Source organism: Phocoena phocoena, chromosome X, assembly GCF_963924675.1.
Source record: "Phocoena phocoena chromosome X, mPhoPho1.1, whole genome shotgun sequence".
Taxonomy (NCBI): Eukaryota; Metazoa; Chordata; class Mammalia; order Artiodactyla; family Phocoenidae; genus Phocoena; species Phocoena phocoena.
In genome coordinates, this window is record NC_089240.1 from 103,910,753 (window position 1) to 103,926,182 (window position 15,430).

The following is a 15,430-nucleotide window of genomic DNA, read 5'->3' on the forward strand; positions in this document are numbered from 1 at the left end:
AAGAGAGAGAGAGACAGGGAGGGAGGGAGGAAGGAAGGAAAGAGAAAACCCAATTTATAACTGAAACTATGTGGTATCATTCTTTAAAATATTCAATAATGTATCTCTTCTGCATTTTCTCTTTTTCTACAATGATCATCTCTTGCTTCAGTAATAAACATTATGGGGAGAAATTACAACTGCAAAGTGTAATTTTAGAAGTTTTTAGATTACATAAGAGAGAAATGAAAGACAGAGACAGAAGGGAGCACCTATAATTACATTCAAATAAGCTAAATATACAAATGATGTGACTCCACTGCATAAGGGCAGGGATGAGTGAGGAGCTGAGAAATGGGTTAAACACCTGAGGTCATTTAAAAGATTTACAGCACAATCAGGGTAATTTTATCTCTGAAATTATGAAACATTGGGTGGATTTCAAGGCTTTGTTGGTTACACTTTGACTTCTGTCTGCTGAGTAAGGTCTGATTCTGTGTTTGCAGGTCATCACTTTGCTTAGTTATTAAAATCACCACCCTGGTTTGTTAATACAAAGCTGCAATTTATGCTCTTGGTGCTATATACATCAAAAGTGAGCTCTTGGGAAAGTCATGAGGTTTACTAAGTGTGATATCTGCCCCCTTTGTACCCTCTTCTCTTTATCGACCCCCTTTTTTTACTTGTCTATGCCTGCCCTCTCTGGCTTGACAGCTCTGTCCTAACCTGCCTCTACACCTCCATAAAAACTCTTCCACTTTGCTATTAGACCTACCTTTTGGGTGCAAGTGACCTAGCTCTCTGTGGTGCTAACATTTCCCCCAGAGCAGCAGCTTGCTTGAGAACTGCAGCCAGACTCTCTCGTGCACCTGACAACCCTCCTCGGCTTCAATGGGCACAGCCCACAGAGATGAAAGAATCCGGCCCAGCCTGTGGCTCTCAGCTTAGATAATGAGATAATAGCTCTAAGTGCCCTTTGAGGCAACTAGTCCCTGCCTTCTTGTCAGTGTTCAATAAACTCCTGCTGTTTCCTATTCTCAACCTGAAACTCCCTACTCAGTTCCCAGGTAACTCTCAGGAAGTCACCTGCCTTCTAACAGACCTTTCTGTTTGCTCTAGAAGGTTGTGTCAGGAACGTGGGCAGTGACAACAAGTAGTCGGTCAGTCAACAAGCAATTATTGGGCGTTTCCTAGGGCTGGCTTGTGCTAGGCCACTGGCAGTGTTCAAGCAGAATTCGGGTCCTGCCTTTGAGGAGCTGACAGTCCTGTTGCAGAAGCAGTGATTTATCTCAGGGGCCTGGAAAAATTAATTTTTAACGCAACTGTTGCCCCATCCACCAACGAAACTTGCATTCATTAGAGCAGGCACCTCGTGAAACGACTGAAGTGTTGCCAGAGAGCCGGGAAGATGGGAAAATGTTAAAATATCCTGAAGGGCTTAAGAGGTAAAGAGATTCTCCGAGACAAGGAGAAAGGGCCTTTCCTCAGAGGACCGGGAATGTTTTCAGATTGGCTGGATTTAAACTCTACTGAGAGGCAAGCAGGGCTTCAGTCCCTCGCACCTTCCTGCATGCTGTCGTTCACAACCTACTTACATAACCTGGCTTCATCCCTTCCATCCAGTTCTGCTTTCCCAAATAAGGCACAGACTCACTCTCTCTCTCTCTGCCTGTCTCTCTCCCTTCCTCCATGCTTCACCCTCTCTCTCCCTTTCTACACACGCACAGACACGGGCACGCATGCGCACATGCATGGACAGGCACACATCCCGGTACCAATCAGTGGTACAAACCAACAAACCCCTATTATTGTCATTTTATTATCTTAGTTTGATAAGAGCAGCTGCCATTTTTAAAGCATTTATTATGTACTAGACCCCGAGTTTATGAATTACCACATTTAATCCTCACGGCATCCCCGTATCTTTACAACAGAAGGAAACCAAGGCACAAAAAGATTCAGTGATGGCTCCTAGGGACCACAGAGCTTAGTGTGCCAAAGCAATGAAAGCCAGGAGTTCAACCAAGGCCTGCCACACTCAGCAGTCTGTGTGTGCTGTTCACTGGGCTGCCATATTGCCTCCCACACTTTTAACATTGAAACTGCGATTAGCTCTTCCCTTCAGCCATTCTTCAAAGGACCTGTTACCTAGACCCTGCCTGTCCTAGTTACCTGCCTGTGGATGCACTCCAGTTGTCCATTTCTTTCTGAAAGCCTGGTGTCCACAAAAGAACACAAGAGCCTTTGGTCCCAGAGTCCCAGGGATCCAGATAGGCAGCAGGTAAAAAAAAAATCGAGGTTAAGGGGTAGATGGGGAGCAGAAGGAGTAAATGCAGCCAGACAGGTGGGTTTGCCCACAGTGCGCACTCGTGGAATGCTGTGCTGTGGACCTGACTCTGAGGTGAATCTGAACTCGTAGATTCCTCTCTGGGGCAAAGCCGCTTCCAGAGCCCAGAAAAATCTAAACCTGCAGGTCGTCATCACTACGGGACTGTTTTTGGTTGGAGAAGAAGAAAGCAAGGAGAGACTGACGATAGGTTCTACCATAGCTACTTGGCAGGAAGTTTAAAGAAAGTAGCAGGTAATGGTTAAAAAAAAGAAAAAGACGGATTATCACGGATTTTTTTTTCTCCTCCACTTTAAGAACTGATTAAAGGATTGAGAAGGTAACAGATGGCTACTATTCTAGTCATGTCTAGTTTCCTTTTGGGAAAAACGAAGCCAAAAGCATTTTTATTGAAATTCAAGCTACTTTTTACATCTGAATGAATTAGGAAGACCCAGAGAGTACATTCTCTGGTGAGAGACAGATACTAAATTCCCCTGTTTGAGCAGCAATAGTCAGGGCTGACAGTGCCTGAGACATCTGGTAGTTTCTGCGGCCTGTCTAATCTATTGTGATGACGCTTCCACTATGAGAGCATCTCGAGAGCCTGCACAATAATAATGAATGACTGTTTGGACCGCATTATGCATAAAAGACTGTACATCTGTCTGTAATGAGAATTTCATTGAAAATGAAAATACTAAAGCTGTCATATTTTTTAATATTTCGATTTGCACATCCTTGACTGTTTTGGGGCATAACAAGAGAAACTGCCGAGAAACCTGTTGTCAGCTCTTGAAATAAATTATCATTTAAACGCTTCCTCTCCACAAAGGTTATTAGCTTAGTAGCTGGTTCCTGGGGTTGGACCATCAGTTGGGGAGAAAAATCACTAGACATTAAACTACCCTTTCAAAAAACTACCCTGAATGTTCGTTACTGTGGTAATTGTTCTCTCAACTTAACATATTCCATTGTATCTCCCCAATGCTGCAGATTAGACAGAAGCGACTATTAATAAATGCTGTCATATTTTACAGCTGTCATGCAAAGCTGAAAAAAGGCTTTGCTGTGATTAGATCCTGTTTACTGTAATATTTCTAGCTCAGACTCGGAAAGGCAGCTGTCCTATAAAGGTATTTTCCATAAGTAGAATATTTCTCCATCAAATGACATGACTAATTTTAATGTATCGTTAACTCCTTGGTGGCAGTGAATCTGAGGCTGAATTGACTTTACAGCCAGAGATACATCCCTCACCAGAGACACCCTAAGCTAAAATGTCAATTTTTTTCTCTCGGGTTGTCCTTCATATTCAGAGCTGTTGCTTTAAGTAGTCCCTTCCTCCGTAGAAGGACAAATTTGCATGGGTTTATCCGCCTTCTTTTGCCCCGTCCCTCTTGTGACTGATTGCATTGTTTGCAAGGCAGCTGGTCAGGATTTAGGCTAGGAATGACACTTCAGTGGGCTAGCTAGTAATTCTGCTTCGTGAGCTCAAATGCCACTGTATGAGTGAAAGAAATAGATCTCTAGCCCCCCTACCATGCAGTAGCTGTTTGTAATGGTATTCACATCTCTGCAAAAAGGAGGTGACAGCTGGCAGGGTTGCTTTTGCCCTGACCTTCCGTTGCTTTTCATCAAGCTCTTTGAGGAATTAACCCTCACTCACTAAGCTGAATATCTAGTTTTCAATGAATGGGTGATTGTTACACCATCAAGGAGTAACTGACGTGTCCCATAAATCCACGGTGGAGCCTGAGCTCGGTCTTTGAGAAGGCTCTTCTAAATGTTCCCTGGGGAAGAGACAGACTGTGATGTAGATCTACAACTGTGACTTTGAGGTTTGTCTCCTGGAGGCCCCTGAGACAACAATTAAAGCCAGGGCAGGTTTGCTGTGGAAGTGAAACAAAAGAATGCATGTGATGTCTTTTGCACCAAGCTGAACACGGTAACATGCTCAATAAATTTTACCTCTTACTATTTTAACAGTGGTCCTCCATGCGGAGGGAGGGTGATCTTCCCCCTGCAGGGGACATTTGGCAATGTCTAGAGACATTTTTCATAGTGGGTAGAGGACAGGAATGCTGCTAAACATCCTACAGTGCACAGGATAGCACCCCACCCCCAAAGAATTATTCAGACCAAAATATCAATAGTGCCAAGGTGGCAGCAGGGTCAAAGGACAAATGGTTGCAAGAATTCCTCAAGGGGTTGTAATGAACCAATGTAGCATTTATTGAGTGTCTCTTACTGTGCCTAAATTGGTGTTAAGAGTTAAGTAGAAGGTGGAGTCTTTAGCCTTGAAGAACTTACATTATGGTCAGAGAGATGGTATAAGATTTATGTACAGATTTGAAGTACTGTGAGAGTCCAAATAAGAAAGAGTTCACAATAAGCCAGATGGACCCATCAGGGAAGGCTCCATGGAAGCAGTTAAACATTTTTCTGAGCCCACCACCCAACTGCCTTCCCTAGCAATGACCTTGCTTTGATGGCTAAGGCCAAGTGGTTATCTAGAACCAAAACAACATGGCATTCCCATCAATGTTCCCAAAAGTCAGAGCTTAGGGCAAGAAACACAATTAAAAGAAAAACCAAAAAGGGAACAACGTTCCTTTTACTAAATGGAAAGCAATTACAGAGCTGATGAAAATAGGCAGTAAACAAAAGGAGGGAGGGAAATACTGGCAAAATTCCATTTTCCCAACTAATCCTGTAGCAAAAGTGCAATTTGCAACAAAATCAACAGTGCCCTCGCCCTCTCTCTTGCAGTCAAACACATTGTTTGGCATCAGCACGGCTACACGTGATGCCTTAGCAGTAAAGTTTACAGAAGCTAGGAAGACAGAATATGATTGGCCGGGGCGGGGGCGGGGGTGGGGCAGCGGTTAAGGTGGAGCACAGCTCACTCCTTCCCCCCTCCTCCCCCCACAGTCTCTGTGGAACACCCTCATTCAGGGGGAAAAGAGGGGCACAAATAAAGACTACAGCACTCCCAGTCTCCCTGAATCCTTTCCAATCAATAAGTTGCCAGTGTCAACTGCTGTCCTGCTTTGTCGACTCCACAAACGATCTGATTAATTCTCTGTGCTAACTGCCTCAGCGGGCTCTCTCGGCAGTAGAACAGAGGCTAATTAAGATCATGTCAGGCGAGGAGGCTGACAGGTTGTGTTCCTGGGCCACACTGAACTTTTAGAGGGTGCTTCAACTTCACCGCAGGCAGGCAGTGCTTGGCCAGGCACCGATTCCATAGCAGGCTTCTCATTTATTTCCCCGATTCCTGAATCAACGGGCCTCCGTTTTGTCAAGGATTTACGTCCTTCTCCTTGGGGTAATTAGCTGCCACTGTGTTCACTTTGAATTGCATTATTTCAGCTTCCTTTCATTTGAATTTTTACTATGTTCGTAAACAGAGATAACAGTTAATAGTGGGGTCATTTTCCCTCCTAAATCACGTGTGTGTGTGTGTGTGTGTGTGTGTGTGTGTGTGTGTGTGTCTTAGCAGCATATAGCCCATAGAGGTGAGTTTAGGACAGATAAAGGAAGCCTTACTTCTCACAGCAGGTAGAAAATGGAGGAAACATATGGAACTCATTACACCAAGTGGTGGATTAGACTGAAAGTATAAATAGCTTCCCTCTCCCCCTAAATAAAGGCTTAGATGAATTCATGGATGACAGACCCATAATGAGTTATTAAGGGAAAGAGATGTTCGGAGATTTCTCTAAACTGAGGTTGACACACTTTGCAAAGTAGACTCAATGGGCCACATTTGCCTTCCCATAGGCACATGGTCACACAGAGTACGGGCATTTATGTCCAGAGTTTTTAAAGGTAATTTCAAGAGTCTGTTATGTATCTAAGAAGTGGGGAGGAATGCTGAGAAACAGAACGCTCTCCAGAAACATTCTGTCTCTTCTCATGTGATCAGAGCCTCCAACCACACATCAAGAACACCCGGTTGTGAGAGGTGATTGGCTCAGTTAAGGATGTTGAAGAAAAGCATCATCAAACCATATCCTCAGTTCCATGCCCAGCACTTCTACTAAGTAGCCATGTGATCCTGGGCAAGTCATATAGCCTTTCTGGTCCTCAGATCCCACATCTGTAAAATGAGGGCGCGGACTCAATCGTTCTTCAACCAACAGCTCCTGAGTGCAGGGATTCTGTGTCAGAGACATTACTGGGATTATGGAAGTGAATGAAACAGAGTGCCTGCTCTTAATAAGATCACAGTTTAGAAGGGGAGCAGAGACAGGTTAATAAGTAAGTAGAATCTAGAGTGATTCTTTTAGGTTCTAAAACTTTGTGAGCTATTATAGCACTTCCATTTATAATGACGCCAGAACTCTTTTTCAAATGACCACTCTTAGGGAGGGTTATGGAGACACAAATAATCACCCACATTGGCTTTGGAAATTAGCCAGATACCCTCTCAGCACACTCTTGTTTTTTATTGCTCATCCCTTAGTGCTCAGCCCTTAACCTTTCTAGGACCCTGCTAGGTAGAGGAGAAAAGGAGACAATGCTTCATTGGTAGATTAGCATATCCCAGTAGATCTTAAAACCCTTCCTGGCAGATCTCCAAGTTCGGGACTGCCACGACTCACTTCTAACAAGGTTTGCTGGGATTCTCAACAGTGCCTCCCCTCCATTCAACATCTTGAAGCCAATACCCTTCACGTTCTTAAAATGACAATCTCATCCGTAATCTCAAGGCTTCTGTAAAATGTGTGCATTGTTTCCTACCAAAAATGACATGAATTTCTAGCATAATAGATAATGCAGTTTTGTTTGTTGAATATATCCAGTTTCTCTAAAGATTCAAAATGCTTCACTAGGCAGGACAGTTACAGTTTTACATGGGCTTTCCAGAGGTTCTCCCCAAGTCTAGATCCATATATCTAGTTTTTCCCTAAAACCTTTTCCTTGATGCTCCACCAGTACCTCAAACTCAACCTGACAAACTCTGAACTTTCATCTTCCCAGAAAACCCTCTGCTCCACCTATGTTCCCAGGCTTGATGAATGGCACTGCCCAGCTGCCTGAAGCAGAAACCTTATCCTTGAATCTTCATCATCCCTCACATCTCATCATCAAAGACCCTCTTCTACATTCCCACTACTACTGACTCAACTTCAGTCTACCATCACCTGCTCCATCCTCCTAATTGATCTCCTTGATTTTATGCCCTCCACCACTGCCAGAGAGCAATCTTCCCATCACAGCACTCCCCTGCCTAAAAGCTTTCAGCAGTGCCCTGTTACTCCTAGGACCATGTCCTAGTTTCTCAGCATGGCACAGAAGGGATCTCACAATCCAATTAAACTCTGACCCATTTTCCTAGCCTCATGTCCTCCCAGCCCTTACCCACTAGTTCTCTGTGCTCTAGCCATATGGAAGTATGCCACTTTCAATAAGCAACATGTACTATGCCTTTGTTGGGTTTTTTGGGGGAGGTGTTGCCTCCATGCCTTTGCACATACTGTTCCAACTTTCCAGCACTCAGCCCCCTCACTCCACTCTCCCACCACCACCCCCCCAACACACACACAAACGTGCTCCCGCTCTATCTGGTAAATGACATATCCTTCCAAACTGTTCAGATATTCTCTTCCCTAGATCTAGGTGTCCACCGCTGCCTGCCCTGTGTCCTTATAGTATTCTGTATATGCCTCTAGTATAGCACTGATTATACTAGAGTATTTTTATGTGTTTATGTCTTTCTCTTCCTCACAAGACTGTGAACTTCTTAAAGACAAGACTGTCATCTTATTCATCTCTGCCAGCACTCTGAGTATAATACAGTACCTGGATTATTATCATTTTTAAACTGAACAAATGAATGAGTGAATGTCAGACCTTAGCTAAAAACAAAATGGGAGATTTCAGGGACCTTGATGAACTGAAGGAGATGGATTTGGGTAGATTATGTCCTCAGATCCTATATTAGATGCTCAACTACCTCCTATATACTGTGCTAACCTTGATTTTGAGTTCTTCTGTGACCCAGCCTCCTTACCAAAAATATCACCTTCCTGATCCAACCAACTTGGAAGCAGAACAAACATTTTAGTGCTGGGAACTTTAGTTATGGGTTTCTAGCTAAAGAACAAATCTGCAGTGAACTAGATGCTCCCTGAATCTCAGCCAATACAGAGTCATTAACATTTGAGGACTCTCAAATGCTAGGGTGTAGATATTGCACTATTTCATACCAACCAATGGTATTTAGAGATCCACACGCGTTCTCTAAAGACTAGAGCAGCGTGACATTAATTTCCACAGCTCCCAGTGAAAAAGTAAATAAGGCAAATTATTTCAAATTGTTTGCGTAGGCAATGTGACAAGGGTGAAAAGTGATGCGAGAGCAGGTGCAGTCAGTTCTCAGTTATCTGTACCAGATGAAGCTAGCCACTCACCTATAATCCAAAGGGCATTTCCGTAGGCTTTCCATAAACAGACTTTTCCTTCTTGCTTCTATCTTACTTAGGTTTGGCTGGGCATGGGCATAAAAGGAGGTACTTCCAGGGAAAGGGATCTTTAAAGATGTCCCCTCAATTACAAATTCCCGAAAGACAGGAGGAACTAGCAGGAATATGATACAAAATAGTTGTGTAGAGAAATAGAAGTGGGCACGGGAGGACACAGAAGAGTGGGACCCTGAATTCAGGGAGAAAAAGGGTGGTGTCAAGGCCCCCAAAACAAACTTTGCTAATCTTACAATGACCAGCCTTGTTCCTGAAACCATAATTACTGACAGACACAAATCAGGAACAAAGATAATCAACAATAAACATCGTAAACCTGGTAATTTTTGCAAAAGAGATTTGACGTGAGGCTTTACATTGCTTAAAATTTTTGTTGCTTGAAATTAAAAAGAATTGCATCAGCTATGAAATTTCCAAGATCCAACAAGCAAACTATAGAATTATTACACAGAAGCATTTTATACCCCTGAGAAGCTGAGAAAAGGCTTCTAAAGATTAGTCAGGTCTCTTTCTCTCTTGGGAAGCTCTTGGCGGTGGTGTATTCCTCCTGAAAATACTGAAGAAAGAATAACTGGTTTCTATTTGGTACAGTGTGGCAGGAAGCAGTGCAATATTATTTATCAAAACTACCCACTGTCTTCCATCTTTTGACTTTTTCCCATCCCATAATATAAATGTGTTATGTTTCATCAATAAGGTGGTAACTTTCAAGAGGAGGGACTAAGGCTTACCTAAGTGATGCTTTTGTTGTTTGTTTTTGTTCTGTTTTGTTTTTGTTGTTTTTGTTTTTTTGCGGTACTCGGGCCTCTCACTGTTGTGGCCTCTCCCGTTGCGGAACACAGGCTCCGGACGCGCAGGCTCAGCGGCCATGGCTCACGGGCCCAGCCGCTCCGCGGCATGTGGGATCCTCCCAGACCGGGGCACGAACCTGCGTCCCCTGAATCGGCAGGCGGACTCTCAACCACTGCGCCACCAGGGAAGCCCTAAGTGATGCTTTTATCCCACCACTTTTATCCACCTAGAACAGTGCTGGATAGTAGCATAAAAAAAAAAAATCTTAGATATGTCAAGCTGGAAAGGTCTTTAAAGTTCTTAAGTCTGAGGTTTCAGCTTCCAAAAAAATGGATTGGCCCCATATTTTCTTGAGTTGGTGAGTTTTCTAATCTGTAATTCTACTTAAAATGTGGGATTCCAAAACCCTAAAGGCTAGCCACAGATTTATCGTATTAAGTCTTTTCTACTCTGTCTCAATTCTTTTATCAACATAATGGTAGTAATATACTTTGCATCCTGTCTCACAGGAATAAAGAGGAATGGCATAATGACGTAAGCTAAAATCAAATGCTGAATATGACTGAGCAATTGCCTATGGCTAAGAGAACTGCTCTGCAGATAAGTGGTTAAGATGTAAGAAGACAGGCTCATCCTACTGTGCTCACAGAGTCACAGTGCTTTCTTTAAGGCTTTACCCAACAGAACCGAAAGCGTTTATGTACCTTTCTACATTCCTTGGGTATTCACCCACCCAGACGGCCCAGCCAGTTCTGTCTGTTCTTTCTATTTATCAGCAAGTCACTGCATTAAATGGGAATAGTCCACAAATGCTAATCAGACCAGTGACTCCTATGGTATACTCCCTGGGCCATACCATGGCTAGCAAGAATGCGTTCTGGGTTCCCTGCCTGCTTCTTCACCCTTAAAGTGAGATAATTATTGTACTTAACTCATAAGATTGTTGTGTAGACTACATCCATGAAACGTACCTAGAACAGTTCCTGGCACCTACTTAGCATTCTGTAAGTGTTAGCCATTATTATTATGCGCTTATGAGGGTCACAGGACAGGCGTGACCACTGAGACATAGAACGAAGATACTTAGCTGCCCTGTCATGTCTTGTCTGTGCCTTGGGGCCAACCCACTCACTTCTCCAATGTGCTAATTTTGGTCCTCCTCTATCAGAATCAGAACCTGTTCCCAGGAAAGGAGCTGGGAAACATATTTACATTATACAGAGGTAGAAATGGCCGATGCACAACCTCACTCAAGACATCTCCGTGTTTTAGTCAAGTACAGAAACCCTCGGGCCAAAAGAAGGAAGCCTTGCTTTTGGAATTGCAGTACTGGTGATGGGGGATGGTCATTAGTTTCCTACAATCCTAACTTCATAGCCAGCCCTCTGTCTGTCCCATATATTGCTAAGGCTAGACCCATGGCTGAAGAGAAGGAAATGATTGGAAAAGCTAGAGCAGTGCATTTTTGTGGTTTTACTGGGCACAATTTCTGGAGAATAATAAAACAGAAAATGGCATCCTCTCCGTTCACAAGCAAATACAAATGCCTAAAGCCAACTTAAGCTGAACAGACAAGCTCTTTGGAAAATCTTGAAGCCAGTGGCTCCACCAAAAATACATCTATATTTTCATTTTTTAATAAGCTGACAGAAAGCAGAGCATATGTCTTTTCTGACACATTTTAGGCTCCCTTGGATTCATAGTATACATATTGAATCCTAGAATTGTGAAGCAAAGCTCAGTTTATCGTCTTACATTTGTTTGGCTTAAGTTGGCAAATATTGGAAAAGGGGACGAAGGACCGTGTCTCTAGTTGCAAGTTCCCTTCCACCTGCAGGCCCATCCCCTGCAGCCACTGCCATAGGACTGGGTGGACCATCATTTGAGTGGATCACCCACTAGGAGGGCTATGGAAAGAAAGCAGAGGACAACAGTTGGAGGGCATGGAGAGATTGCTGGTAATTTTGTGGGAAATCATGGGAAGAATCCTTTTGTGGTCTTATAGATGAACAGATAAGATATAACAAGTACCCTCACTGACAGTCTTCAGAAGTCCAAAGTCAGCATTCCCCAAACTCCAGCTTCCTCATCACTTTATCTTAGGGGCTATATCCACCAAGCAGATGTTCAAGATTCTCTGGTACAGTGGCCTGTCTTCTGAACATAGAAACAGGGCATGTGGTCTGGTGATGTGTTTTCTTTCTGGTTTATTCCAAGACAGGCCTGAAGATTTCAGTCCCAACTCTGACATCAATCTGCTGTGTGACCTTGGGCCAAAATCTGAGTATCTGTAAAATGGAAATGGTCATAGTATCTACGTAACTAGACTGTTATGAAAACTAAATGAGATGTGGTAGAAGTGCTTAGCACAGTGTCTGATAAACAGAAATGTACTCAGTACGTATCATTAAATCTTTTTTTGTTGAAGTATAGTTGATTTACAATGTTGTCAGTTTCAGGTGTACAGCAAATATTAAATCTTGCTTTTTCTTAGCTAGACTGATCATTTCTATGTTTGAAGTCTTTAGTGCATTCATACTTAATATAATTATTGATATTGTTGGATTTACGTCTGTCATTTTGCTATTTGTCTTCTGCTTGTCTCATGTATTTTTTCCTCCTATACCACTTCTTTTTGTGTTAAGCCAATATTTTTTTAAGTAAACCATTTTAATTACCCTCTTGAAAAAAAGAGAGAAAGAAATGTACTCAATACATGGTAGCTATTATTACTTATGATAATGATTAAAATTTTAGAAAAGCATCAACATGAAACCACAGTCAGTTGCTAACTTCAGGAATCACCTTTTTAGAAAAGAAGGAAGAATACATGAAATTTGGACTGCTCCAGAAAATCCTGGATGTCTTATCACTGTACCTAAAGGCACTTCTTCCCCTTCAGTTTAATAAGGCATCTTAGAAGAAGAGATGGAAAGAAGACAAAAATAGGAGGCAAAAGCAACCTTCTCACTGACCCCATAATTCCTTATAGCTGCTGCTAAGCTATTTAGAGTTCTGGGATCTGACTTCTGCTTCTAGCCCTCATCCTTTCTACTACTCTCTGAATGTTCCAACTTGAAATTAGAGAAATATTTCCATCAACTCTTTGCCTTCATGATCTTACTTAATATGTCATTGAGATATCAAAATTATTGCTTAACTCAAAGCCTCTAAAATGGAAGGGCAGTCAATTATTCTAATTAATACCGTTCAAAAGAAAACCTACCACTTTATACTTCCAAACACTTTTTCCCTGTCTTTTATCGTCATTCATACCCAGTGAGGAGGGCAGAGTACGTGTATCATTGCTGGCTTACAAAGGAAAAGGGGGAGGTGACTTGTCCAAGGTCACCTAGCTAATGAGTAGTGAAAGCAGGACTAAAGCCTGAGTTTCCTAACACCGAGTCCAACAGTCTTTCCACTCCACCAGACTATCACACAATTTTAGGTCAAGGGATTATCTCCTTACTGACTATGAAAGGCTCAGGCTTTTGGGGAAGTTTGGAGACTAATGAGTAATCAGTTCCTCAGACTAATACCCTCCCTTGACCGAGCACCCGCTAAGTGCCAGGCTCTGCGCTGAGCCTTTTAATGCATTATCTCCTTTAATCTTCACAACAATCTTACGAAGGAGGTACTGTCATGATCCTCATTTTACAGATGAGGAAGTAGAGGCAACGTTAAGTGAGTTGCTCAAAGTCACACTCCTAGTAAGTGGTGGGGCTAGTCCTAGACACCCTGTTTCCTAACCCCCAGTAAAGTGTTCTTTCTACTACTCCACACAGACAGGAACTTTCAGCTCGATTATTAACAAGGAAGGGATGCTATCTTTAAAGATGCTTTAGGACAAAAAGATAAGCCAGTTCTCTCTCAATTCCTCAGACTGATAGAGGAGAAAAGTATAGAAAGCAGGCAAATCATGCTTAATCCACAAAGCCATGACTCTGCAGCTGTGGAAGGACAGTTAGGGACACGGAATCCAGCAGAGAGAACTCAGGGGTAGCAGTACATCTTCTCTCACCTGCTCACACCCTGAGCTCCAGTCACAGCTGCTTCTCGCCAAATAGCAGGGTGAAGTAGGAACAGTCTGTAGCTCCCTTCCTGCCATGGTGGGGATAGCCAGTGAAGAAGGGCATGGGGTATGGGTTGCTACAGCTAACTCACTCACTGATCATTGAAACTCGACCATTCTCATTTTCTTGCCTCCCAAATCCTCCCCTGAGGATACAAATGAATGCAAATCACCCTAAAGACAGGAAAGGTGAAGCTCCATGTGCACAGTTAGACTGGGAAAGCGAAAAATCAGTTCATTATTTCAAGACCTCTTGTGATGCTTTAAATACACAGTCAACACAGAACAAAGATCCCTTTTTCCCCCCCTTACATTATTTATGTGCCATCTAAAAATTACATGCCGGTTCTCTTTCCAGCGCTGAGAGGGAGAAACATGCATATTCATGATCTGATAAATATTTAAGTGGGATTTATTTAAATGAGAGAGTCCATTTACAAACATTCCCTGGCTCTGAGATCTTATCCTGGGCACACAGAGGGAGGATAATTTCCTCTGGTAGATTCAAAACCTCCGCTGGCCACCTGCCCCCCTAACTTGGAGCTCTTCCTTGAGGGCTGGTGAATGCCGCCCGCAGTATTTCAAGGCAGTCTTCCGTACCTCCTCCCTCCAGGCCTGCCTTCCTGCTCTGAGCTCATGCCATAGGATCAGTTGTTGGCAAAATGCTAGAGCCGGCAGTTTATTTGGGAGCAGGGGAGGCAGTCACAGCTTCCTTTGCCTGGGCCCTTCCTCTTCACGACACTAGCCCACAGCAGCCAACACCCCTGCTATCCGTGTCCTTCCTATGGTCCCTCTCTCCCCCTCAGGGAGGACAGTTTTGTGATACAGCAGATAACCAGGACTGTGCTACCCCTTCCAGGAGGATGTGCATTTCAATACTGCTAAAGCATTTTGTCAGCGCTTCTTTCCAAAGCATGTATGCCCACAGTGTTTCATCGGCTCCTCCAACAATCCTACGAGACGTCAGAGGCAAGAATCACTTTTTAAAGTCTTAGAGATGGAGAAATAAAAGAGAGGACACCCTGCTTGTCCAACCTAAGTCACGCAGCTAGTACTGGCAGAGCTAAGACTCAAAATCAGGTCTGACTCTTCAGTTGGGGATCTTTTCATTATGCAAGGCTGCCTCTCCCCTGGGAGGATGCCTGGAGAGAAAGCATTGGTAACCCAAGGGGAAGGCTAACGGTGAGCTACCAGGCATTGTGCCTGTAGGTGGGGGAAGTATTTGGGGGTGCCTGTGGCTGTACCCATCACCTCTTCAATCCTATCGTACAGGGGACTATCATATAGTATAAGGTTAACTTTGGGTTCTCCATTCTGCTGCCATTCTTGGGCACCACCCTGGCTCTAGCCCTAGCTCATCGTCCTCTCTCCCAAATTAAATTCACCTGTTTGTGTCTCATTTTATGGACGCTTCATTGGATGATCAGTGAATTCACCTGTAGAACTGATCTGGGCTAGGGCACTAATACTGGTTACTGGCTCAATGTACAACGTCTCCTGGGTCAAATACACGTTTTGACAGAAGCTTCTAATGCCTTAACTCGAAGACACTGTGTATGCAAGGATTTCGAGCAATGAGCCAGGCCAGTGAGGGCGATGTCACTGAGCAAATGGGCGACTTAGGTCTCTAACCTGTGCTACCTAAGTGACCATCTAGTCTACCTAATTTAGGGTTAGCAGGGAAAATACAGGATGTCCAGTTAAATTTGATTTTCAGATAAATAAAAATTTTTTAGAATAAGTGTGTCCCAAATATTGCATGGGACCTAC

At 43.4% G+C, this 15,430-nt stretch overlaps 1 protein-coding gene across 2 annotated transcripts in view; it reads left to right on the top strand.

The window, feature by feature from the left end:
• GRIA3 (glutamate ionotropic receptor AMPA type subunit 3) overlaps positions 1 to 15,430 on the top strand; it is a 282,189-nt gene that overhangs the window by 78,623 nt on the left and 188,136 nt on the right. The window lies entirely within an intron of this gene.